At 44.2% G+C, this 25608-nt stretch overlaps 1 protein-coding gene across 4 annotated transcripts in view; it reads left to right on the plus strand.

Annotated features, from left to right (window-relative positions):
- Positions 1-25608, plus strand: part of NR1H3 (nuclear receptor subfamily 1 group H member 3) — a 116299-nt gene that overhangs the window by 10049 nt on the left and 80642 nt on the right. Inside the window, exon 1 of one of the 4 annotated variants that reach the window (XM_030200902.1) lies at positions 3398-3507. The exons of 1 other annotated variant lie outside the window; for it this stretch is intronic. The gene's annotated coding sequence lies outside the window, so the exon portion shown is untranslated. Of the gene's footprint in view, positions 1-3397; positions 3508-4324; positions 4543-25608 lie in introns of those variants that run through there. 2 more of the 4 variants (XM_030200905.1, XM_030200901.1) reach the window with 2 other exon arrangements.

Below are 25608 nucleotides of genomic sequence, written 5' to 3' on the forward strand. Positions count from 1 at the left end.
TGGTGACCTCTCAGCACACAGTGCAAGTGAATCGGAGACAAGTTTTTCATGTATGCACCAGAGTGTTCCAACTTCTGTTCCTTCCTTGCCTACAGTGCTGTGGCTCAAATCCAGAGAGAGACTGAGGGAGCTGACTGGAATTTTCTTTTATGTACCAATAAATTCTTGTGGGGATGGGTTAAATTCTTGCGGGGACGGGTGGGGATGGGTAAGATTCCAGCTGGGACGGGTAAGATTCCAGCAGGGACAGGCGGGAATGGGTAAGATTTCTGTCCCCGTGTGCTGCAGCCTCTGGTGCAAGATTGCTGATTGAGGTCACAGCAGTTAGGAGCCAGTGGGGATCACTCCTGCCCTGTCTGTACCACTGGAACACCAGTGCTTGTAAGGTAGGCCCCCACAGCGGCCTATGGGTGCTAGTAGGGGGTCCAGGAGGTGAACTGCTTTTGTTTGGGGGGGGGTGGTGGCTTGGGAGGGGAGTTGCGCTTGTTCAGGGGAGGGAGGGAGTGCAATGCTGATTATGGGTGGCTGGTTTCAATTTAGGCTGAAACCAAGAGAAAAAATTCAGTTGCAGGTTTGGTTTTGGCCAAAACTGAAATAATGGTTTTGATTGTCCTCTAATCTTGAGCTACCAGTGAAAAGCAAAGATCACTTAGTCGATCTGAGCAAAGCCATTGACACAGTTTCACATCACTGACTTAAAGTGCCCTCAGAATGAGCCTTAAAGTGACTGGACTAGGATCTGAAATTGGGTGGGCATATGTACTGTAGTCTCCACAACTGCCCCCTCCCCCATGCCAAATCAAAACTTTACAGTAAATACCTATGCTGCTGGGGATCCCCAACAGCTGCAGGAGTCCTCCGCTGGCAAGAACAGCTCCCTGGCCTTTCTGCAACTGGCAGTACTGTCCACCTGTTGCTGCTGCTCCACCCCTTTGCGCATGGTCAATTGCTGCTGCTCCACCCCTTTGCGTATGCTCAGTGTGGCAGGAGAAGGCCTGCACGATGGCAGCATGTAGACATTGATGGCTAGAACAAGCAGGAAAGGGAGTTGTTCTTGCTGCCAGATGACCCCTGCAGCTGGTGAGGCTTGGGGACACCCAACCAGCCACTAGCAAGTAAGCAAGAATTGTAGGTGGGCCCAGGCCCACCCTTGGCTACGCCACTGTTGCAAAAGAAGACAAAAACCACAGTGCAATGTGGAAAAGTGACAAATTTGCTGAAAACCTATGCTGCTCCTGAGCTGCAGTATTTTGGCGTTATGGGCCATCATTTCCTTCTGTACATTACAGCACTTTTGTTGTGCCTTGGGAAGGAAACTAACTGACCTCATTAGCATCCATTTCAATACAATTTGCAGCAATGTTAAAAGTACACGTTAATACCTACATTCAAGCCCTTTGATCATTCTGTGCACAATAATGTACGTGCAAAGCAGGTGCTAAATTTGAGCATTGGCCCCTGGTTTAGGTGGAGGACATGAAAGTGAGACCATGTGACCGAAGGTATTGTCTCTACTAGCCAATTGAACTAATAGTGGTGAGGAGGAGGACTGATTTTATTCAAAAGCTGGGTATTATTGCCTTCCACTACATCAGTGGCGGAGCTACGTGTGGGCCGGGGTGGGCACAGGGCCACCCAGGTGCAGCGCCACACTGCTCTCTTCCCCCTCTCTTCTGTGGTATCCCGGCATCTGCGCTCTGGTCTCTAAACCCCTTTCCTCCCTGGTGTCGGTACAGGTGTCTTCGGTGCCTCCAGCGATCCATTCTTGCTGTTTGCACTGGCCCCGCAGGCTTCCATCTGCTGTGTTCCAGCAAGGGTAGGATACGGAAGATGGAAGCCTGTGGGACCGGTGCAAGCAGTGAGAATGAATCTCTGCAGGCCCCGAGTTTGCCTGTACCGACATCAGGAAGGGATGGAGTTTAGAAACAGGAGTGCAGATGCCAGGACACCATGGAGGAGAGGGAGAAGATGTGGGATAGGTGAAAAAAAAGCCCCTCATGTTCTTAAAAAATATCTCCAGGAAGATATTTGTGGTGGTGGGGGGGGGGGGGGGGCTTTCATGTACGCATGGAAGGACCTATCCAAAATATTGAGTCTGGCAATGCCTCTGGACTAAATGAGCATTTTTGTTTGTTTTGTTTTTTTTATGTCTACCTCTTTTAAAATCTATGCTAAAACCCCACCTTTTCACCCCTGCTTTTGGCTCCTAGCCATAACTCAATTGCCCTCCCCTTGTTCCTTCTCACCCAATACTTCCTTCGCCCTTAATTGTCTTGTCTGTCTGTATTTTTAGATGTAAGCTCTATTGAGCAGGGACTGTCTCTCAGTGTCAGGTGTTCAGCGCTGTGTGCATCTGGTAGCGCTATACAAATGTTAATAATAATGTAAAAAAAAAAAACCCCACAATATTACAAGAGTTCAAAGTGTGGGTGGGGACTTTTCCTGTTCTTCCATACCCTATAGGCACTGATTTCTATTAGCAAATAAACTCACAAAATTACTCCATTCTGAGCAGATGTAACCTCATGCGGGATCTTTTGGGTAGGCTATTTCATAAAGGCACAGTGGTGCATATGTAGCCTTTATAAAAACAGGTACAAATTATGCACCTAGGTACCTTGTTTAAAAAAAAAAAATTACTTATTTTTGCAACACGTGTCAAATGATCGTGGCAATACTGTACACTTATCTGAACCTTGTTGGTGGTAAGGTTAATTATCAGTTATCTTCCTTTCGCTTTCAGGAAGGGTATGCTTGTGTAAAACATACATCCCACCTGACTGCACTGCTTTTTCAAATGCTGGTCCGTTTTATAAATTGGATTAGGTTTATATAGTGTATCTGTGACATTTCTGCCCGATAAAAATGTAGGCACTTGGTGTATCTGACATACAGAGACATTATTTCCAACCTAACTGTCACAATGGCTCCTGATTTTCATGTTTTAGTGACGGCAACAGTTGTGTAGATATGAGAATATTCACATATATAATCATCTTCGTGAATATTTTTATGTTAATATCGCAACGTGCAAAAAATAAAACAGTTTTCTCTAGGACCAGTATGGCTGCTAGTATTCCCCTCCTATCTTCCTGTTTTCTAAAACGGATTATGTTGCCAGGACGCACAGGTCATGAGACTGGGATTCACAGCAGCAACAACAACAGCAGCAGCAGGCAGAGACAACTCGGGGGTAGGATTCTCTATATTGCAGCTAGAAGCAACATGAGTAGGGGGTGGTATTCTCTCAGCTACAGGAAGAGGAAGAAGTGCTGGCTGGGGGTGGGATTTAAGGCTGAGGAGGCAGGGCAAGAGAATTAAAATTTAGAGGAGGAGATGCTGGGATTTGGATTAACAAAGGGAAAGAAAGCACACTAGCAGGTTGGAGTTACATTGTACGGTACCAAGGCTGCAAGGGCAGCCTATTGTTTCAGGACAGGAAAATGGGAAAAAGCAAGAGTGGGTCAGGCACAGGTGAAAAATAGGTCGGCGGGGAAAGAAAGAAAGGTAGGAATAACACAGGCTATTTGTTTAAAAAGTATATGCAGCAACTGTAAAATTCTAAGTGGCATACATATATAAACATAAACAAACAAATCAAATCAACCCCAATGGGGGCAGACCAGAGGCGGGGCTTAAAAGGCAGAGGGAGGAGATAGGCAGGCATTTTTAAAATTTGTAAATTGTTAAATTCTTCCACCATGCTCGAATAGAGGATGTCACACGTAAAGTGGGCCTCAAGTAGCAGGCAAGAAAGGGCAAGCACCATGATAAAATGATTGGGTATGATAGGAGGGGACAACAACATCACAGTAGAGCAAGACTAGAGGCAAAGGAGCAACAGCAGAAGAATGTGCCCAAACTATTAAATAAGGAAGGCCTGATGCTTAAATAAAAATACAAGATGGATTTGAAGCAGGATTCTATTAGGTAGCGAGTTTGCTAATTCAGAGCTAAAAGCAGACATGTCTGGGGCAGTGAGCTGATCAGGTTATACTTCATTATAGCACAGGAAGTTGATACACCCTGATGTAGAAATGAGGTTTGGTGTGCTCCATGTTAAATCTACAAGATTGGGTTTGAGGGTGAAATTCCTACAAAGAGGAGCAGGGAGGCTTGGAAGTGATATTTATAATAAAGTGGAGGTAGACAGGATAAGGGTGGGCTAAAAAGGAAAAGAGTCAAAACTGAGGATCGTTTTTGCAAGAGGAGATGGGTACTAACGTGTGGGATCATCATCATCTGTGAATGAAATGTGCTGGAAGAGGTGGGGTTTGCAATAAGAGGGTGGAGTAGCACTGCTTGGGGTGGGGTTTGCAGTAAGAGGCAGGAGTGAAGGTTATAGCACGTGATTATTGTTGCTGGTTGCATTACATGTAAAGAAACTTCAGCAACAAGTTTGGGAACGCTCTGTTTGAGGCTATTAGCTTTCTGTCCTGCGGTTTAGCTTCTTGTTTGCTGGGGTAGAGAAATGGATCACCTTAGCATCGGTTGCCGTTCTGAAGCATAGTTATACTGAAGAAGTGCTAGAGAGTTTAACAGGTAATGTTCTTGGATTGAAATGTAAACGCTCTCTGTCATATCCTGCATATACTGTTAAACCCGGAACGAACTTATTCACCCAGCCTCTTACACTTTAAGGAATCCTGAATCTAGGAACCATGAATCCATGTCTTCAGGAATCTGGTTCAGCGCTGAGCAGGGGTTGGGAGAGTAAGGGGGGTGTATGAGAGTGCTGGTTCTGAGGGTTTCTTAGCATATAGTTGTACCAAGTAACTGCTGCCTGTGCCTATCTCGTTTGTATATGAGGTCTCTTTGAATAGATCGTTGCATATGAAGATTTGTCTGTATATTTACGGGGGGCGGTGATCATCCAGGGATCGGCAATTAAAATCCTGAACACCTTACTGGAATGAAGGGATTGGTCGTGTTGGTTTTTCTTTGCTGTCATCTACTGTCACCATTACAGTTGTGTGTCTGTGCACTGTCTCTACGTACTTACTGAGGGTAACGTCTCCAAATGGGTTAGTTTTATGCAAACCTTAATAATAATGCTAAGCCAACGTATGTGGTGTATGGTCTCAGATTAGTGCCTAGTGTGTGCGCGCGCTCTGTCTACATGGAGATTAATGCTACTACTGCAAATCATGTTTAAAATAGATGTTCATACATTATAGGAACCAGCTCTGTGGGTGCTCGAGCAAACTCTTGGACATTGTTCAGGGAGCGATATTTTATTCGGGGTTAGCACCACCAAACATTTTGAAACGTTGATTCCTATGACGTAATGTTGTTGTAACTGTCCCCGTTCAGTGGAACTTTTAGTCTCTTACGTGTATCGGCACGATCTATTCGCACATGCAGTACAGGCAAGTCTGCGGAAAGTGTATTTACTCTGAGAAGTGGTTAAGATTTGAGAGCAATCTTTGAATTTTTAGACTGGATTTGTACACGACCCTAGGCTAAAGAGAGCAAAACAGACCAGCTCAGGAAGTCTGTTCCAGGCATGCAATATAACAACAAGATGGAAAGCAGGGAGTCCGGAGGTCAGTGTAAATAAATGTGAGAGCCTGGCATTTGGGCGGCATCTAGGATGGTAAACTCTTTTCTGTTCTGGGCATTCTTTACACATTGCCTTAGCCCATAGCTGTCCAGAGGGATGATACTAAAAGCACCACCACAGAGATCTCTCAGCTGTTGCTACGCAGTGGCTGCAGGAGTTCATTGCAAGAAAGCTACAGCATGTGCAAAAAAACTAACTCATTTGGGGACATTACCCCCAAAGGACATGCCAAGTAAAAGAAAGGAAATATGTAAAATTTCACCAGAGCTGTGGAGCCAGATTCTGACAATTAATACAGAATGAAATTTTCAAAAATTCCAGGGTCACCTGCATGCTTATTATCTTTCAAGATTCTTGAGCTGTTTAGATGTGAAAAAAACATTATAGTGCTGATGCAATCTTTCTATCCATGTGGAGGCAGGATTATTTCTTCCAAACTACACCACTCGGTTTGAAATCTGGGGAAAGTTTACCGGGGATTTATGAGCTAGGCTCTTAAAAACGCCCAGAACTCCATTAACATTGTACCAGTTGGCATCACAGAGGGGCCCTTTCACTAAGCTGTGCTAAAAGTGGCCCATGGTTTGACTAACACATGGGTTTCTTGCTCACTGAGGCCACTTTTAGCGCGACTGTAAAATGGCTGCATTCCCTATTTCCCCATTAATGGCCATGCACTAATTTCCCAATTAGCATTTTTTTTATTTCCATTTTGCTCACACCTTTTTCAGTAGTAGCTCAAGGTGAGTTACATTCAGGTACTCTGGCTATTTGTCTGTCCCAGGAGGGCTCACAATCTAAGTTTCTACCTGAGGCAATGGAGGGTTAAGTGACTTGCCCAAGATCACAAGGAGCAGCAGTGAGATTTGAACCGGCCACCTCTGGATTGCAAGACCTAGCCACTAGGCCACTCCTCCACATGTGGCTGTTAGCACAGGAGCCCTTACTGACACCTGTTTTCTAGGCGATAAGAGCTCCTGCGCTAACCATTTGTTAATTGGTCAGTGTATGGTGATGTGGCTGTGCTAATTGAGTAGCCTGTTGCCTGCCCCCAAACACACCCCAGAGCTAAAAATCAAAAGTATTTATTAGCTCGTGGGAAGTGCATGCCAATCTGAAAACTGCCACAGGATGACTGAGCTCACCCCGCAGTAGTGGATTTTAACCTATGGTAATCGCGTGTTGGTGCTTACTGCAGCTTAGTAAAAGGGCCATTGAGAGTTTTCATGTTGTTTCCTTACTATAACATAAAGTATATTTTTAAAAATGCCCAGAATTTAAAGGGATTTGGGTCATGTTTAATGGAGTAGGAATTTTGTATTTAACTTGCACTGTTTTCAATCATAGCTCAAGGGGAGTTACATTCAGGTATCCTAAGTATTTTGGTGTCTTTTGAGAAGCTGTAGAGGGATTTGAACCCTGTCTGCCATGGTTTTCAGCCTATGTGCTCCAAACATTAGGCTACTCCTCCACTCAGTTGAGGGGTGCTACAAAATGGGTTTAATTTCCTCCCTTCTTTATACTGACTAACCCCATCCCCCTACTTAAAATTTTTTTTTTTTTCAAAGCTGTGCTAGTTGCTGCCGGTGCGGTAAGGCTGACATAACCCATTCAAAGTGAATGGGCTGTGTTGGTATTGCTGCGCAGTAAAAGGGGGGGGGGGGGTAAGAGTAGTGCAAGTTGCATCTTGTAAGTACCATGTCATAACTAGGGCATATCTTAAATGTGTGCAGTAACTAAGCAAGAGGATGGGTGGCCATAGTAAGTCAAAATAAGTGTGTTACCCCTCGGTGCTTAAGCTGGTAACCCTTGGGGAATATATTTCCAGTTTTATTAGGAATCTATTGTAACTTGGGTGGGGAGGGGGGTGTAGAATGTGTGGTCTGCACATTCTGGTTAGAGGAGTAAGATATTAGCATCGGTGGCCTCTATTTATTATTCGCTTCTATTTAGTCACACCTTTCCAGCTGTATATAAGATAAGTTGAATTCAGGTACAGTTGTTAATTCCTTATCCTCAGAGGGCTTACAGTCTAAAGGCTAGACTTGCTAACATGTTAATGCACATTAACATGTTACATACTTAAAATTAATGATGATAATGATAAAATGAATGCATAAATAAGTAAATACATGTGAGTAAATCTAGCTCTAAGTTTATACTTGAGGCAATGGAGAGCAAAGTGACTTGCCCAATTTGAGCCACGATTTCCCTGCTGCTCTAACCTGGGGAACGTGGTTCAATTCCCATTGCACCTCCTTGTGACTGTAGGCAAGTCACCTAACCCTCTGTTGCCCCAGGTAACCCCCCCCCCCCAACCAGGGCCGTGCCTAGGGTCTCTGGTGCCTCCCTGCAGACTATCAGTTGGCACCCCCCCCCCCCCCCCGTATGGCACAAGATGGCAAAGCTTACAAGCCTTTCTTGCCAAATACTTGATCGCAAATAATTTTTTCTGATTTTTAACTGTGAAAATGATCGCTCACCACTTGCCACACTGACAGGAATTGTCAGCAATATTCTTAGAAAACAAATAGCTATACATTGCAAAATAAGATAGCAGATGCAAATTCTCAAAGTGGACATATTCCAAACACTAAAATGAAAATAAAATGATTTTTTTCTACCTTTGTTGTCTGGTGACTTTGTTTTTCTATCCATATTGGTCTGAGTCTCTGATTCTGCTGCTCTCTATCCTCTTAACTCCGTTTCCAGGGCTTCCTTTCCATTTATTTCTTTACTTTCCTCCTTTCTTCTTCATTTCTTGCCCTACATCCATAAGTAAAAGCTGTGTCCTCCTCTGTGGAATTGACTGGAGGAGGTATAATGTGGATCCAGCTTTTGCCTATTTTCTCCATCCATGTGCAGTTTTTCTCCTCTCTTCCATTTCCCTCATCTCCATCCATGTGCAGTTTTTCTCCTCTCTTCCATTTCCCTCATCTCCATCCATGTGCATCTTCTTTTTTTCTTTCCTCACCTCCATCCATGTCCAGCACTTCTCCTCTCTCATCCCCTCCATCCATGTTCAGCATTTCTCCTCTCTCGCCTCTCCCCTGTATCCATATAAAGCAATAATTCTCTCTCCCCTCTCTCCTCCATCCAAGACCAGCATTTCTCCTCTCTCCCCGCCAACTCCTTCATCCATCCATGTCCAGAGAATCTCTCTTCCCTGCCCTCCCCTCTCATCCATGTCCAGCGATTCTCCTCTCTCCCCTGAACCACATAAAGGCCAGAAACTGTGCAATTTCTGCAGCACTGTTTCAGGCTTGGGCAGACCCAAGTGGGCCTTACAGTCATTCCCTTCTGTCATTCTCCATATCTCTCTCACCCAGATTAAGCAGTATATCATCTTTAACTACCAATAGGGTGAGCAGATGCCTTTCTGCCAGGTCATAAAGAACAGAAGCCAGCGCTGGATTCTTTTTTAAGTTCTTTCTCAAAGGCACTTTCTGCACAGACATAAAAAGGTTAATAAATAGAAACAAACAAAATCCATAGCCTAAAAACAAACACAAAAAAAGCACTGACTCTAAAGTTTAGCAATTTCATTAAAGCAAAATGTATTTTCACATATCACAAACTCTTCCTATCCAAGCAGAATGTTTTATATTTATTTATTTATTTATTTATTGCATTTGTATCCCACATTTTCTCACCTCTTTGCAGGCTCAGTGTGGCTTACAATACATCATGAATGGTGGAGATATATAAGAAACAAACATTTAGTAATTACACACAAAACATTTAGTAATTACACACAAAAAAAGCAATCAGATTTTCACTTACCAGCTCTTCACTGCTAAACTTCCTCTTTGAACCTACTGTTTGAACCATCAGCCAATGAAATGGATTTTAGCTGTAGGTTTCTGAGGTTACCTGATAAGATAATTATGCACACATCATTGCAGTCATGCCCTCCTCTCAGTGTACATGCTCAAAAAAAAACTTTGAACCACTTACAGATTTTAACAAACAATTACACTATTTTTTATTTCTCCCCAGTCTCACTTGCACACCTCCCTCCAAACCTGTTCTCTTTAATTTGGATGTTGTTCACTTGAAGCTCACCCCGAATGAGAAGTTGTTCCCACACCAAAGACACATATAGCACTGGTTGTATTCTTTTAAGCAACTTCAGCAGAGGTGTCTGCCTCAGTTAGCGCTGCTGGGCTGCCTTCACTTTCTGACGCGGCGAGAGGAGAATCACAACTTCAGGTAAAAAATTTTGCAAGTGAACGGAGCGGTGCCCTCCAGAGGTCAGCGCCCCCCTGCAGTGCTTACCCCGCTTACTTCGTTGGCACGGCCCTGCCCCCAACAAAAAACAAAACAAAAAAAGCCCAAAACTAAACTAAACTTAGAGCCCACTAGGGACAAAGAAAGTACCTGCATATAATAAATGTAAACTGCTTTTGATTCTACAACAGAAAGGTGGTATGTTTAAATCTTATTATGTATATAAAATATAGCAAATACACAAAAAGTTCTCATTTATGAACACCACCACTTCAGTGAAAATGCCCATCCAAATTGGCATGTAACAATATTTGTTAAAGACATTCCAATAACAAAATCTTGATTGACTTTGTGATACTGACACAATGGTGTTGTCGAACTATAGAAAAGCTTACCCTTACCCCCCCCCCCCCCCCACTCTCACCCACCCACCCTCCTTCACCAACAACTTCACTATTTTAAGCATTCAATATTCTACTACGTGCCACTGCGGTCAATGATTCCCAAAACGGGGACAACCTCTGGCAAAAATGGTCTCCCCCGAAGGAGGACAAGTCACCTATGCCTCTGCGCTCTAATGCACAAAGAAAAATCTTCTTGGATCGCCACTGCTGTAATGTTGGAGGCTCCGCTGTTATCCAATGCTGAAGAATGGACTTCTTACCAATAAGAATTGTCCTTTCTAAAAATGGTTTCAACCCCTTGGACAAAAACGGGGAACCCTAAAGATATCAAACAATTGGGACGGATTTGGTTGCCAAGTAACCCCCCCAAAGATGAGAGACATGTTGACACACATGCCTCCAAAACTCTAAAATCGGCGGGCAAGTCCGAATCATATGTCCCAAGACTGCTGGAGAGTGAGCGCATCTCGCACAAACATCATCCATCCTCATGGCTGCCCGATAAGCCCTATGCAGGGATATACAGTGGGGGAAATAAGTATTTGATCCCTTGCTGATTTTGTAAGTTTGCCCACTGACAAAGACATGAGCAGCCCATAATTGAAGGGTAGGTTATTGGTAACAGTGAGAGATAGCACATCACAAATTAAATCCGGAAAATCACATTGTGGAAAGTATATGAATTTATTTGCATTCTGCAGAGGGAAATAAGTATTTGATCCCTCTGGCAAACAAGACCTAATACTTGGTGGCAAAACCCTTGTTGGCAAGCACAGCGGTCAGACGTCTTCTGTAGTTGATGATGAGGTTTGCACACATGTCAGGAGGAATTTTGGTCCACTCCTCTTTGCAGATCATCTCTAAATCATTAAGAGTTCTGGGCTGTCGCTTGGCAACTCGCAGCTTCAGCTCCCTCCATAAGTTTTCAATGGGATTAAGGTCTGGTGACTGGCTAGGCCACTCCATGACCCTAATGTGCTTCTTCCTGAGCCACTCCTTTGTTGCCTTGGCTGTATGTTTTGGGTCATTGTCGTGCTGGAAGACCCAGCCACGACCCATTTTTAAGGCCCTGGCGGAGGGAAGGAGGTTGTCACTCAGAATTGTATGGTACATGGCCCCATCCATTCTCCCATTGATGCGGTGAAGTAGTCCTGTGCCCTTAGCAGAGAAACACCCCCAAAACATAACATTTCCGCCTCCATGCTTGACAGTGGGGACGGTGTTCTTTGGGTCATAGGCAGCATTTCTCTTCCTCCAAACACGGCGAGTTGAGTTCATGCCAAAGAGCTCAATTTTTGTCTCATCTGACCACAGCACCTTCTCCCAATCACTCTCGGCATCATCCAGGTGTTCACTGGCAAACTTCAGACGGGCCGTCACATGTGCCTTCCGGAGCAGGGGGACCTTGCGGGCACTGCAGGATTGTAATCCGTTATGTCGTAATGTGTTACCAATGGTTTTCGTGGTGACAGTGGTCCCAGCTGCCTTGAGATCATTGACAAGTTCCCCCCTTGTAGTTGTAGGCTGATTTCTAACCTTCTTCATGATCAAGGATACCCCACGAGGTGAGATTTTGCGTGGAGCCCCAGATCTTTGTCGATTGACAGTCATTTTGTACTTCTTCCATTTTCTTACTATGGTACCAACAGTTGTCTCCTTCTTGCCCAGCGTCTTACTGATGGTTTTGTAGCCCATTCCAGCCTTGTGCAGGTGTATGATCTTGTCCCTGACATCCTTAGACAGCTCCTTGCTCTTGGCCATTTTGTAGAGGTTAGAGTCTGACTGATTCACTGAGTCTGTGGACAGGTGTCTTTCATACAGGTGACCATTGCCGACAGCTGTCTGTCATGCAGGTAACGAGTTGATTTGGAGCATCTACCTGGTCTGTAGGGTCCAGATCTCTTACTGGTTGGTGGGGGATCAAATACTTATTTCCCTCTGCAGAATGCAAATAAATTCATATACTTTCCACAATGTGATTTTCCGGATTTAATTTGTGATGTGCTATCTCTCACTGTTACCAATAACCTACCCTTCAATTATGGGCTGCTCATGTCTTTGTCAGTGGGCAAACTTACAAAATCAGCAAGGGATCAAATACTTATTTCCCCCACTGTATACATCCGCATCAAAAATTTATAATGTGTTTCCCGCAATGTCACATTTTCAGTTAACTTTTGAATGCCCAAGAGACATGTCTTAAGCTTATCCCCCTGAATATTGACTAGTAATTCTCTATTCCAGTTGCACACTAATTTACCATAATCAATTTCCCCCCATTGTTCCCGTAGGACAGAATGATAATATTTGAGAGGGACTGACAGTTGAGCATCTAACCCAAAAATAGTGAGAGAGTTTTCCCATACCTTCGAAGTTAGAGAAGCAGGAGGGAGAGACCTTATATAGTTGGGTAGCTGAAACAAAGAGAGAAAATTCACCCCTTCAAACCATACTCTGTATGTCTAGAGACTTAAGAGCTCCATCCTCTGTGTATATGTGATGCAGGTATTTTACTCCCCTAGACGCCCAAGTAGCGAAATTCACTGAGATGTATCGTGGTGTGAAATCCGCATTACCCTGTAGCGGCAACAGTGGAGAAGACTCCACTGAAAGACCGTAAAGGCGGCAAATCCAACGCCACGCTCTCCTCAGAGGTAGTAGAAGTGGCGCAAATGCCGCAGGGGTACACAGATGCCCCGGCGATGCATGTAACCAGGCACTGAAATTAAGAGGGGCAAACAAACCCGTTTCTGTTGTGGTACATGAAAAGTAAGAGGAATCCCGAAACCAATCAGCAAGGTGGCGCATATTGCTTGCTACCGCTACAGAAAGGTGGTATATCAAATCCATGACCCTTTGTTAGTATCAGGGAGAGGAAACTGGGGAGGAAGATATTTTTATGGATGGAGGAAGCAAGCTGACCTGATGTCCCCTGGGGCAGAATGATAGTGGACAAAGGGGGGCATACCAGTAACAGTAGGAGATATGGAGAGTATATTCAAGCACCAAAGGTGGGAACACAGTGGAGGATACATGCCAGCTCTGTGATTTCAGGGGTTTGTCAGAGGACACATTTGCTGGCCCTGAAAGTTGGGGGGCTCAGTGGAAGATATACTATCAGTCCCTGGGACTGGCGAATTGATGGCGCTCTAGGGCACACACATTGCTGGCCCTGGGCCTTAGTGAAGGTGGTGGGGGCAAGGGAGGGGCTTCTGGTCCCTAGGGTATGATGGGGTGGGAGGTTTGGGAATATAGTTCCAGAGAACTGTGTTACAGTAACAAAATCGGTTTGCTTCTAGAAGGTGGCAATGCCTCTTTTCCAATGGCATTTTTTTACCCTAATTGTACTTTCGGCTTTTCTTTTTCTCCTTATTCTCCCCTCATCACTTCTTGGCTAGGCTTTTACAGTCCCTGAATATTGAAGGGTTTGTGCAATTCATTGAAAGCTGATTTAAATTCAGAATGTTAGTATGCAATTCCCTTTTTTAGTGAAAAGAAAGCACTTGGTCTGTGGAAAAGATTCTAAGGTGGACATGCCATGTTTCTTTTCTCACTGGAAAGAAAGAGAGGTGCATGGTGATTTTCTTTTCTTTTCTTTGTCAGTAGTTTGTGTCCTACTGTTAGAAGAATGGAAGATAGAAGTTATCAGCTCTGAAGCTCCTCTGAAAGGTTAAAGTCAAATTGTTTCTATCATTCTCTGTGGTACAAAGGCCAAAACTGATACATTCAGCAGCCCTAGTTTCTGCTGAAGCTAGAGCCATGCTACTGAGGTTACTTTAGTTTAAATTCAGTTTTGCCTTTGTTTCTCTTTCTGCCCCACTCAGAGAAAGAGCAAGATCCCCTGATAGAGGCATGCAGGTGTGAGGCTGAGGAGTAGAGAGGGGAAGGGTATAAGAGGGAGGGGAGTGAGAAAAGAGATCTGTTGAGAGGATGAGGAGTGAGAAAAGAGGTCTGGTACACTGACATAGATAGATGGAGAGACACAGGGACATGGATGCAGAAGGGAAGATAGGAACAGAGATGGGGAGACACAGAAAGGGAGATAGTTGATACAGAAATGCAGCATGGATGTGCACAAATTACCACTTGTGTGCACATATTAGTCTCCTCTCCACTATTTTGCTGGTCCAGTCTTTCACTATATGGTAAATTTTCCAGTTGGTTTTCTTAATGTAGAGAAACCAACACTATGTAATTACTAGATCCTTATTTAGCTGTACTGTAAACTCCAGGTATAATTGCACTGGGGTCTTGTATAGCTGTACTTATGCGATGAAACTACAGTGTAATAAATTTAAAACAAATCGGAGGAAATTTTTTCTTCACCCAACGCATAATTAAACTCTGGAATTCGTAGCCGGAGAACGTGGTGAAGGCGGTTAGCTTGGCAGAGTTTAAAAAGGGGTTAGACGGTTTCCTAAAGGACAAGTCCATAAACCGCTACTAAATGGACTTGGGAAAAATCCACAATTCCAGGAATAACATGTATAGAATGTTTGTATGTTTGGGAAGCTTGCCAGGTGCCCTTGGCCTGGATTGGCCGCTGTCGAGGACAGAATGCAGGGCTCGATGGACCCTTGGTCTTTTCCCAGTGTGGCATTACTTATGTACTTAGGACTTCTGATTTTAGGGGTTTTGAGAAAATGAAGAGCTTTTCTAGGGTCAGTAAACTAGATATTTATTTGTGTATATATATTTTTTTGTAATTTAGATTTAGCGCAACTTTTTTTTTTTTCCAGTAATGGTGCAAAGTGAGTTAGATTCAGCTGTACTATGTATTTCCCTGTCCCCAGAGGGCTTACAATTTAAGGGAAAATTTTGCTAAGGTTTAGTGTATGCTAATGTCCATTTAATATAGGCCATGTGACACTTAGCACACAAGTATAAAAGAGGACACATGCACTAATGTCTGTCAGTGCACACTAAGCGTTAATAAAAAGGCTTCTAAGTTTGTACCTGAACAATAAAGGGTTAATTGTCTTGCCAAAGATCACAACAAGCAGCAGTGGGATTTGAACTGGGCTTCTCTGGTTGGTTGTCATCTTCGACTCCTCCCTCTCCTTATCTGCGCATATCCAGCAGATAGCCAAGACCTGTCGCTCCTTCCTCTATAACATTAGTAAAATTCGCCCTTTCCTCTCTGAGCACACCACCCGAACTCTCGTCCACTCTCTCATTACCTCTCGCCTTGACTACTGCAACCTACTCCTCACTGGCCTCCCATTTAACCATCTATCCCCCCTTCAATCCGTGCAGAACTCTGCTGCACGTCTTATATTCTGCCTGGACCGATATGCTCATATCACCCCTCTCCTCAAGTCACTTCACTGGCTTCCGATCAGGTACCGCATACAGTTCAAGCTTCTCTTACTAACCTACAAATGCACTCGATCTGCAGCCCCTCCTTACCTCTCTACCCTCATCTCCCCTTACGTTCCTACCCGTAACCTCCGCTCTCAAGACAAATCCCTCATTTCAGTACCCTTCTCCACCACCGCCAACTCCAGGCTTCGCCCTTTCTGCCTCGCCTCACCCCATGCTTGGAATAAACTCCCTGAGCCCATACGCCAGGCCCCCCCCCCGCCCATCTTCAAATCCTTACTCAAAGCCCACCTCTTCAATGTCACCTTTGGCACCTAACCACTACACCTCTATTCACGAAATCTTCACTGCCCCAACTTGACATTTCGTCCTTTAGATTGTAAGCTCCTTCGAGCAGGGACTGTACAGCGCTGCGTAACCCTAGTAGCGCTCTAGAAATGTTAAGTAGTAGTAGTAGTTGTCAGCCCAATGCTCCTCTACCCCACAACAGATTTTTGTAGCTTTTCAGATGGATTCTATTCAGTGACCCAAAACATCGTTTACTTGGCCCCTCTTCCTACTCTGACACAGCAGTGGGAGCTTGTGCCTTTTCCCCATAGAAAAGTGGTATATCAAAATCCCATTACCTTTACCTCCTTTACCCTCCTGCCACCAGCTGACTCTGTGCTGTGGCACTAAGAGGATTTGAAACACAAGAACAGGCACTTCTGTTTCTCAAGAGGATATAGGAAGTGTCTCTTATGTTTTACACCCTTTGGTGGAGTTGGCTGAAAAAAATAGAGGGCAGCAGGGGCAAAGGGCATATGCGCACTCTGATGACATCACTCAGCCTTGACATCCCACTACAGCTCCTTGTGACCCGGGGCAAGTCACTTAACCCTTCACTGCCCCAGTACAAAAAAAAATTGATTGTGAGCTGATTAGGGACGGAGAAAGTACCTCTATATAATATTTAAATAGCTTTGGTTGTACCATAGAAAGATGGTAGATCAAATGCATTACCAATCTGAATGCTTGAGGATGAGTGATTTTTTTTTTTTTTTTTTTTTTTTTGGGGGGGGGGGGGGAGTAGGTTGGCTTATAACTGGAAACCAAAAGAGAAGGGCCAAATTCCACAGGAATAGCAAAGGCCAGTTCTATTTCTTGGTCTTCTTATAACTAGAAACTTAAAATTCTCCATTAGGGGATGTCTTATCAGAGTGTTCAGTTATAACTGAGAATCAGGAGCTGTAATTGTACTTTATACTAACGCTTTCACACTGAAACCGTACGTAATTGTACCTTGTACTGCAGGTGTGATCACACTAGGCCCTGCACTGCTGCACCTTATACTCCAGGTACTGATACAACTGCACACCATCTATACTGTAGATATGATCTCATGATGTACAGTATCTGCTCTGTTTTGCTATGTTTAGTCTTTGAACTTTATCTCGTTGTGCCTCCACAGCAGCTCAGCCCCAGGTAAACTCCAGAGTAGAAGACCCGAGCCAGGAATTCAACCCAGTCTTGACCCTAAGTCTTGTCTTTTTCTTATTGCCTAACAGCTTTATACCTAGTAATCCAGAGGGAGGTGAAAAAAAACCTGTGCATCCATAACCACTTCTACAGTACAAGGGAAACAAAAAATAGATTTCCTCCTGACACAAATATGATGATTATCTCAAATTTCTGCAACAGTACTTTCCCTGGAGTGCAAGCACATTGTCCTGCCCTCTGATCCCTTTTTTTTTTTTCTTCGAAAGCTTGCCCAAGATTATTTTGGTTATGATTGCAGGAGTGACTGTGGTTCTGGTTTTTTTTTTTTTTGCAGCTTTATTATTTCACAAAAACATTAGGAGTATCTGTGATAAACAAATACTCCCCATAAACAGAAATGCAAGGTGGCCTACATCATATTTTTGTTCCTTGGCAAACCCCAAATGTTCCCCTGTCTCCCATTCCAATAAGGCTCTTGAGACAAAAAGACCTAGACCATTCACTAACCATAACAATGACTAATAAGCAACAAATCAATAGACATGAAGTAACATCATGGATATTTATTTATTTGTTATATGTGTACCCCACATTTTCCCACCTATTTGCAGGCTCAATGTGGCTTACATAGTACCGTAATGGCATTCGCCAATTCGGTTGATAGCAAATACAGGTTATATTGTGGTCTAATGAGGTAGGTGTGTATCAGGCAACATGAGGGTTGAAGGGAATTCTTCATCTGTAATCAGGACAGCCGAAAACCACATTGACCCGAAATATCCCCCCAGCTTTTCCTCAGCCTACTTGTCAATTTATCAAAGCTCATAATCTCACCTGCTTTCGTTAACCATTTTGCCACACCCACCCCTCTTCCAAGCCCTAGCTACCACCATTCTTGCTACCAGTAGCAACAATCTTGCTAACCCTCAACCCCCCCCCCCCCCCCCCCCCTTTTCTGGATGCTTAGCTGGTTCCCTAGAGCCTCAGCAGACACAACTTAGGAGGTGCAAGGCAATTCACACCCACAATTTCCCTTATCCATTGTACCACCCACTACCAAAATTTAGGTATTGCCTTATATTCTCAGCACAGACAGGAAAATGTACCTTGCTCCTGGCAGCCTCTCCAGCACTAAATGACTCACCCCTGCTCATTTTGGTGAGGAGGACTGTGGTCTTATAATATATCCTACAAATAAATCTATATTGTGTTTGATTGCAGGTTGTTGAAGCTGAGTACTTATGTCTGTGTTTATATGGCAAATTTCACTCCCCTTCATCTAATGGATTTGGAAACCAAGAGTTCAGGACTGCTCATGTGGGAGTGCCTTCCTTTCCCCTAATTCCCACAATACCCTATATATTCTAGGCAATAACCCATTAAACATCCCCATACAGATGCTTCCTTCCAACTTGTGCACCTCTCCCATAATCATTTTAGAGTATAGGCTATAGGGTCATGGATTTGATATACTGCCTTTCTGAGGTACAACCAAAGTGGTTTACATTTATTATATGCAGGTACTTTCTCTGCCCCTACTGGGCTCACAATCTAAGCTTTTCTTGTAAATGGGGCAACGGAGGATTAAGTGACTTGCAACAAATACCTCCATCAGAAGTACTGCCACATTTGTAATTGCTGCAAGTACAAACTTCCCTCCTTGGGTTAAATCGACAAACCATTCATTCCTGTTGTCCTTCCATCCTTCTTGTAACTCTCTAGATTTGGAAGCTTGTAGAACATCTCTGGATATAAATTTGGGGGTCAATATTTAGTCCATGGGGGTGAGTGTTTTTGTAAGCACTAACTGAATATTCAGTGCCTACAGCAGTCTGGGTACCAGCACGGAATTTCTAGGTGGTGGTGGCACAGCAATTAGTGGGAACAGTTAGAGAAGCAAAGTACTTATTTAGATTTATCTTACACCTTTATCAGTAGCAGCTTGAGGCAAGTTACATTTATTCTCCAGTTCCTAAAGGGCTTTACCTCGGGCAGTGGAGGGCTAAGTGAGTTGTCCAAAATCATAAAGAGCAGCAATAATATTTGAAGTGGGCTTCCCTGGTTGTCAGCCTGGTGCTCTAACTATTAGGCTACTTGACCAGCAACCCTGGATTAACCATTAAGCAAAATAAGCACTTGCTTAGGGAACCGAGGGAAGGGGGTACCACAGAGTTGTTTCAACTAGTTATCATGCCCTTAACTCTTTCATGTCTGCCACACCCATTATCCAATATGAAGTTCAGTGTTTTTCTAATCCATTATAAATAAATACATGATATTTTCTTTTGTACAATAATGATACTTCTCGGCACTTACTGAGTCTTAATGTCTTGCCAGTTAAGCAATGGAAGGATCAAATGGCACCATTGCTTAGGGCATTAGTTGGCCTTAATCTGTTAGCTATTTAGGCACCAACACTCAATATATACAGTGCCCAGATAACACTGGGCGTGCCCCAACATTGACTGGATAGCGCTGCAATGGCCAGTGCTAATATTCAGTAGCATTGTCTGGATAAGTACCATTGAATATTAGTGTTTAGGACGACCAGCGCAACCTAACCAAGCAGCAGCCTCTCCTGCTCAGTTAAATCATCTGTATCGACCCCTTTGACTCTAGAACTTTACAACTATTTTATGAATAGAATCAAGTTAGGAAGAAAACAGGAAAGGAGAACAGAAGAGGCTGTGAATGACTCTAAGTAGTTAGAATGACCTTCAGTAACCCTGTGCCCTCTCTTCATTTGCTAGGTTGCAGAACCAAGTGCACCCAGCTACTGTGAGAAGGAGAGAACAGAGAAATCCTGATATGTGGAAGAAGAGAAAGAGACAGTGTTAGATGATAAGAGAGACTAAGTGGGGCAAATTTTCATAGCACTTAGAATTACAGTGTTCCATAGGTTACTATGCAACTTTGTAAGTCTAAGTGCTTTGAAAATACAGGTGGGTGAAAAATAGAAAAAGCTGAGAGTGACAAACAAGGCTGGATGAGAGAGAGAGAGAGAGAGAGACTGATGTGTAAAAAAGAGGAACACTTAATCCTTACAAGCATCAACAAGAAAGGAGCCCAAAAAGTAGGGTAGACTAGGTCTTCAAAAAAAAAAAAAAAAAACAATCAAGGGAGACGCTCACTTAGATGTTCTTTATTAAAAATCATCAAATGACTCAAACAGCTCAACACAGCTGCTGTGTTTGGGTGTCAAAAACGCTGCCTCAGGAGTCTTATGGTGTAAGTTGTGTAATGATAAATATTATTTCCAAGATCACAAGCAAATAAGGTACATCCAATCGCTTAACACATATAACATAGTAAATGACCGCAGATAAAGACCTGTACGGTCCATCCAGTCTGCCCAACAAGATGAACTCATTTTACATGGTATGTGATACTTTATATGTATACCCGAGTTTAAATTGTCCTTGCCTTTCTCAGGGCACAGACCGTAGAAGTCTGCCCAGTACCGTTCTTGTACTAAGGGCCAGATGCACTAAACCAGAACTTGCGTTTTAAACTGGTTCCAGCCAGTTTAAAACGCAAGTAGTTTACCGGGGGCATGCACTAAGGGCATTTTCCCTGTCACAGTAGCAGGCAACGAAAACAGAATGCAAATTATCAAAAGGCTATTATAATGAGCTGCACTACCGTTGCAGCTCATTATAATGAGATGCACTACCGTTTTTCCGATTCCCTTACCGTGGGAACCCTAACGGGAGGTCTGCACCTCTCGTTAGGGCTCCTGTGAGGGAATCGGAAAGGAAAAGGGCCCCAAAAAAAGGTAAAAAAAGAAGAAAAAAAAAAAAAAAAAGCAGCAAGCGCATGTGAGGGGTGTCCTTTATGGACGTACTCTGCCTGCGCTTGTGAGGGACGTCTTTTATTTGTCTTTTCGCTGTTTTTTTTTTTTTTTTAGTTTTGTCTCCCCGGCGCTGCTCACCTTCTGTAGCTGTGCAAGGAGAAGAGAATCGGGGACGTGCGAGTCGATCCGGAGTTCGGGATGTCTCTTTCCATTATGCTCCTCTTCCAGGTCTCTTCAGCCAATTAGAGTGCATTTAGCTGACACCAGCAAGCTAGACGTGCTTGATTGGCTGAAGAGACCTGGAAGAGTAGCATAACCGAATGGGACGTCCCGATTCTCCGACTGGCTACCGAGGTAATGGTGAATGCAACGGAGCTAGAACGAGTAGCTCATTTGCTTTCCCTTTCCTTAGTGAATTCTCGTTCCCTACCGATTCGCTATGGAATCGGTAGAGAACGGGAATTACCGACGACTTTAATGCATCTGGGCCTAAGTTCTGAAGCTAACATTAAAGCCCCTTAAAATCTACACTCCAGCCCATCCCTATCTATTCAGTCACGATCAGGGCGTAGACCATAGAAGTCTGCCCAGCTCCGTTTTGTTTCCAATTACAGGCGTCACCACCCAATCTCCGCTAAGATTCCACGGAACCATTCCTTCTAAACAGGATTCCTTTGTGTTTATCCCACGCATGTTTCAATTCCATTACCGTTTTCATCTCCACCACCTCCCACGGGAGGGCATTCCACATGTCCACCACCCTCTCTGAGAAAAAATACTTCCTGATATTAGTCCTGAGTCTGCCCCCCTTCAACCTCAATTCATGTCCTCTAGTTCTACCGCCTTCTCGTCTCCGGAAAAGGTTCATTTGCGGATTAATACCTCTCAAGTATTTGAACATCTGTATCATATCTCCCCTGTTTCTCCTTTCCTCCACGGTATACATTTTCAGGTAAATGCAAATCCCATACCATTTTTGTAGCTTTTCTTTGCACCGCTTCCAGTCTTTTTACATCTTTGGCAAGATACGGCCTCCAAAACTGAACACAATACTCCAAGTGGGGCCTCATCAATGACTTGTAGAGGGGCATCAACACCTGCTTTCTTCTGCAGGTTATGCCCCTCTCTACGCAGCCTAGCATCCTGGCCATGGCTGTCGCCTTGTCTCATTGTTCTTCACCTTCAGATCCTCTTGACACCAACACCCCAAGGTCTCTCTCCTGAGTAGAGCTTACTAATCTCTCCCTTCCTATCCGATATCTCTCTTTTGGGTTTCCACACCCCAAGTGCATCACTGTACACTTCTTGGCATTAAATTTTAACTATTAACACTCAAGGACTCCAGCAAAATATGAAATACAAAACACCTTTTTATTATATCTAAATGCCTTTACAAATCACAAGTATCTAATAAAACCTTCATTCAGTCACCATCCACACACCAGTCACCCCGTTGAAGCCACACTTTTCAGGCAAATATCAATGATGAATATAACATTGCTTCAAAGTAGCTTGTACATAGAAGCCCATACAATAAATATAAACAAAGTTCATAGTATTCACAGCAATTGCACTAGAGAAATGTCTGTGTATTATACTTCGTCTCGAGGATAATTATCCAAATCAGCTGGTTCGTAGATCACATGTCAAACGATACCACACTTATCTCATACACCACGAGTAGTAAAGGTATCGATAAGGCCTCAATTCAATGGGGTACCAGCAAGACTCAGTCTGAATGCAGCTGTGAATCCTAAAAATACACTGCCGGATTACACCCGTTATGCTCAACTGTGGGTCATGGGTGAGAGGTTACTGAATCCACCTCCAAATCAATCATACTGCTCCTGCTCAAATTTTAACTGCCAGACCCTCGACCATTCTTCTAACGTTCAGAGATCCCTTCTCATCGTTTCTACTCCCTCCAGGGTATCCACTCTATTGGCTATTTTCGTGTCATCCGCAAAATGGCACACCTTTCTTTCTAACCCTTCAGCAATATGTCCCACAAATATATTAAACAGAATAGGCCCCAGCACCGACCCCTGAGGAACTCCACTGCTCATCTTCCTTTCCTCAGAGCGGATTCCATTTACCACCACCCTGTGCCACCTGTTGGTCAACCAGTTTCTTATCCAGTTTACCACTTTCGGTCCTAAGTTCAACCCTTTCAGCTTATTCACGAGTCTTCTTTGGTGGACCATATCAAAGGCTTTGCTGAAGTCCAAGTAGATTATATCTAGCGCACATCCCTCATCCAGTTCTTTGGTCACCCAGTCAAAAAAGTCAATAAGATTCGTTTGGCAGGATTTTCCTTTGCTAAAGCCATGTTGCCTCAGGTCCTGTAACCCGTCGGCTTCTAGAAAGTTAACTATCCTTTCTTTCAGCAGTGACTCCATTATTTTTCCTACCACCGACGTGAGACTTACTGGTCTTTAGTTTTCCACTTCTTCCCTGTCTCCACTTTTTGTGAAGAGGGACCACATCCGCTCATCTCCAATCTTGCGGAACCTCTCCTGTCTCTAAAGAGCTATTAAATAAATCTTTAAGAGGTCCCACCAGAACCTCTCTGAGCTCCTTCAGTATCCTGGGATGTATCCCATCGGCCCCATAGCTTTGTTCACCTTCAGATTCTCCAGCTGTTTATAAATTCTTTCTTCCGTAAACGGTGCAGTATCCGCTCCGTTCCCAGATGTTCCCTCAGCAGCCAACCGCGGTCCTTCTCCAGGATTTTCCTCAGTGAACACCGAAGAGAAATAATTGTTTAGCACGTTCGCTTTATCTTCATCACTCTCCACATAGCCATTCTAATTATCTTTCAGTCTCGCAATTTCATTCCTATCTCTTCTCCTTTCTCCAATATATCTGAAAAAAGTCTTGTCACCTCTCTTTACATCTTTAGGCATTTTTTCTTCCGCTTATGCTTTCGCTAGCCGTATTTCACTCTTTGCTTCTTTCAGTTTAATCTGATAATCTTTTCAGTGATCCTCTCGTTGCGTTCTTTTGTATTTCTTGAACAAAGCCTCTTTTGCTCTTATTTAGCTACTTGTTTGGAGAACCATATAGGCTTCCTGCTTCTCTTGTTTTTGTTTACTTTCCTCACAAAAAGATCAGTCGCCATATTTATAGCAGCCTTTAGCTTGGACCACTGTTTTTCCACTTCTCCTACGTTTTCCCATGCCAACAGCTCCTTCTTCAGGTAGTCACCCATTTTATCAAAATCAGTATGTCTGAAATCCAGTACTTTGAGTTTTATGTGTCCGCACTCCGCCTTCGCCCTTATATCAAACCATACAGTGTGATGATCACTATTACATAGGTGGGCACCCACCCGGATATTGGAAACACTACCTCCATTAGTGAGCACTAGATCCAGCATCGACCCTTCCCTTGTAGGTTCCGTCACTGTTATGATTGGGGTCAGAACCCCTCTCAAACTTACCTTTTGCCTGGGGGTCAGCTTTTTAGCTGGCTTCTGTTCTGTTTTTCTGTCCTGTTTGAGTTAGCTCTCTCTCTCTCTGTGCCAGCTGCTGCCAGCATGGGGCTAATTGTCTCACTTCACTGCAGCTGTGGGTGTAGTCTGAGTTGCTCTAACTCTCTTTGGGTGTACTGGCTTCAAGTGCTTCATGGTGTTGCATTGGTGTGGGTTGGGCCTCTATGGGTTTCAGTGTGCTCTCTGGGTCAGTGTGCTGTTGCCTGGGTCTAGGGAGTGTGACATCATCAGGGAGGGCCTTGATAAGGAAGTGGTGTTCTTTCCTTCGGGGCCTTCGCAATGTTTGCTTCTGGCTACTTGCTTCCAGGTTAGTTTAGTGCAGTCAGTGTGCACTTGTGACTTGTGTGTTTGACTTCCCTGTTTTTCCCTTTGGCTCCTCTGCTTTCCCTTTTGCCACGGTGTGTAGCACTGCTGTTAGTGCAGTGCTGGAGTTTGGTGCTGGGAGCACCCTTGTTAGTAAGTGTTTAGGAAGCACCTTTTGTTGTTTGGGTATTTGGCTTTCCTGCTTGTTTCCTTGTGCTTTCCCCGTTTTTCCTCGTGACCTGTGTTTAGCTGCTGTAGCTGGGTGCTTAGGAAGCACCGGGGTGAGAACCCATGTTTAGCTGCTACAGCTTGGTGCCTAGGAAGCACCAGTGTTAGGTCTGGCGTTTGTCTTCCCTTCCTTTTCCCTTGTGGCTTCCTTGCACGTCTGTTAGTGTAGGGCGTAGGGGCACCCCTGTTAGTTTCTGTTAAGAGCACTGCTGTTAGTGGAGGGCTTAGGAGCTCTTTGGTTGGTGCCGGGCTTAGGAACACTTTTGGTCAGTTTAGGAGTTAGGCGCACTTCAGCTACAGCCTGTTCTAGTCTTGGTCCCTGTGTCGTCCAGTAAGTCCTGCCGGCTACTCAAACCCAGGAGCTCAACTCCTGGGGGGCTTAGTAGCTAAGTGCAGGTGAAGCTGTGTGGACCAGTCCAGTGTTCCAGTCCTGTGTCCTCCAGTCCGGGGAATTCCAGTCCCGTGTTCCAGTCCATGTGTTCCGGCTTGCTGGGCGGTGCCTGCAGTCCCTGCCGGTGTCGGTGTGCTTGCCCAGCGTTGGTTGGTGGGTTTTGCCTGCTGCTGTCGCTCCTCGTCAGCAGCCCAAGGGCTCACATTTGCTCCAGAGCCCGGCCCCGCGGGCTCTGAACCTGAGAACCTGACAGTCACCATTTGTCTGAGCAAGGCAGTTTGAGAGGCATCCACAATCTCCCTTCTTCTTTCCGATTCTGCAGACGGGACGTTCCAATCCACGTCAGACAAATTGAAATCTCCCAACAGTTGCACCTCCCCTTTCATACCAATCTTTTGAATA

This window comes from Microcaecilia unicolor, chromosome 4 (genome assembly GCF_901765095.1).
Source record: "Microcaecilia unicolor chromosome 4, aMicUni1.1, whole genome shotgun sequence".
NCBI lineage: Eukaryota > Metazoa > Chordata > Amphibia > Gymnophiona > Siphonopidae > Microcaecilia > Microcaecilia unicolor.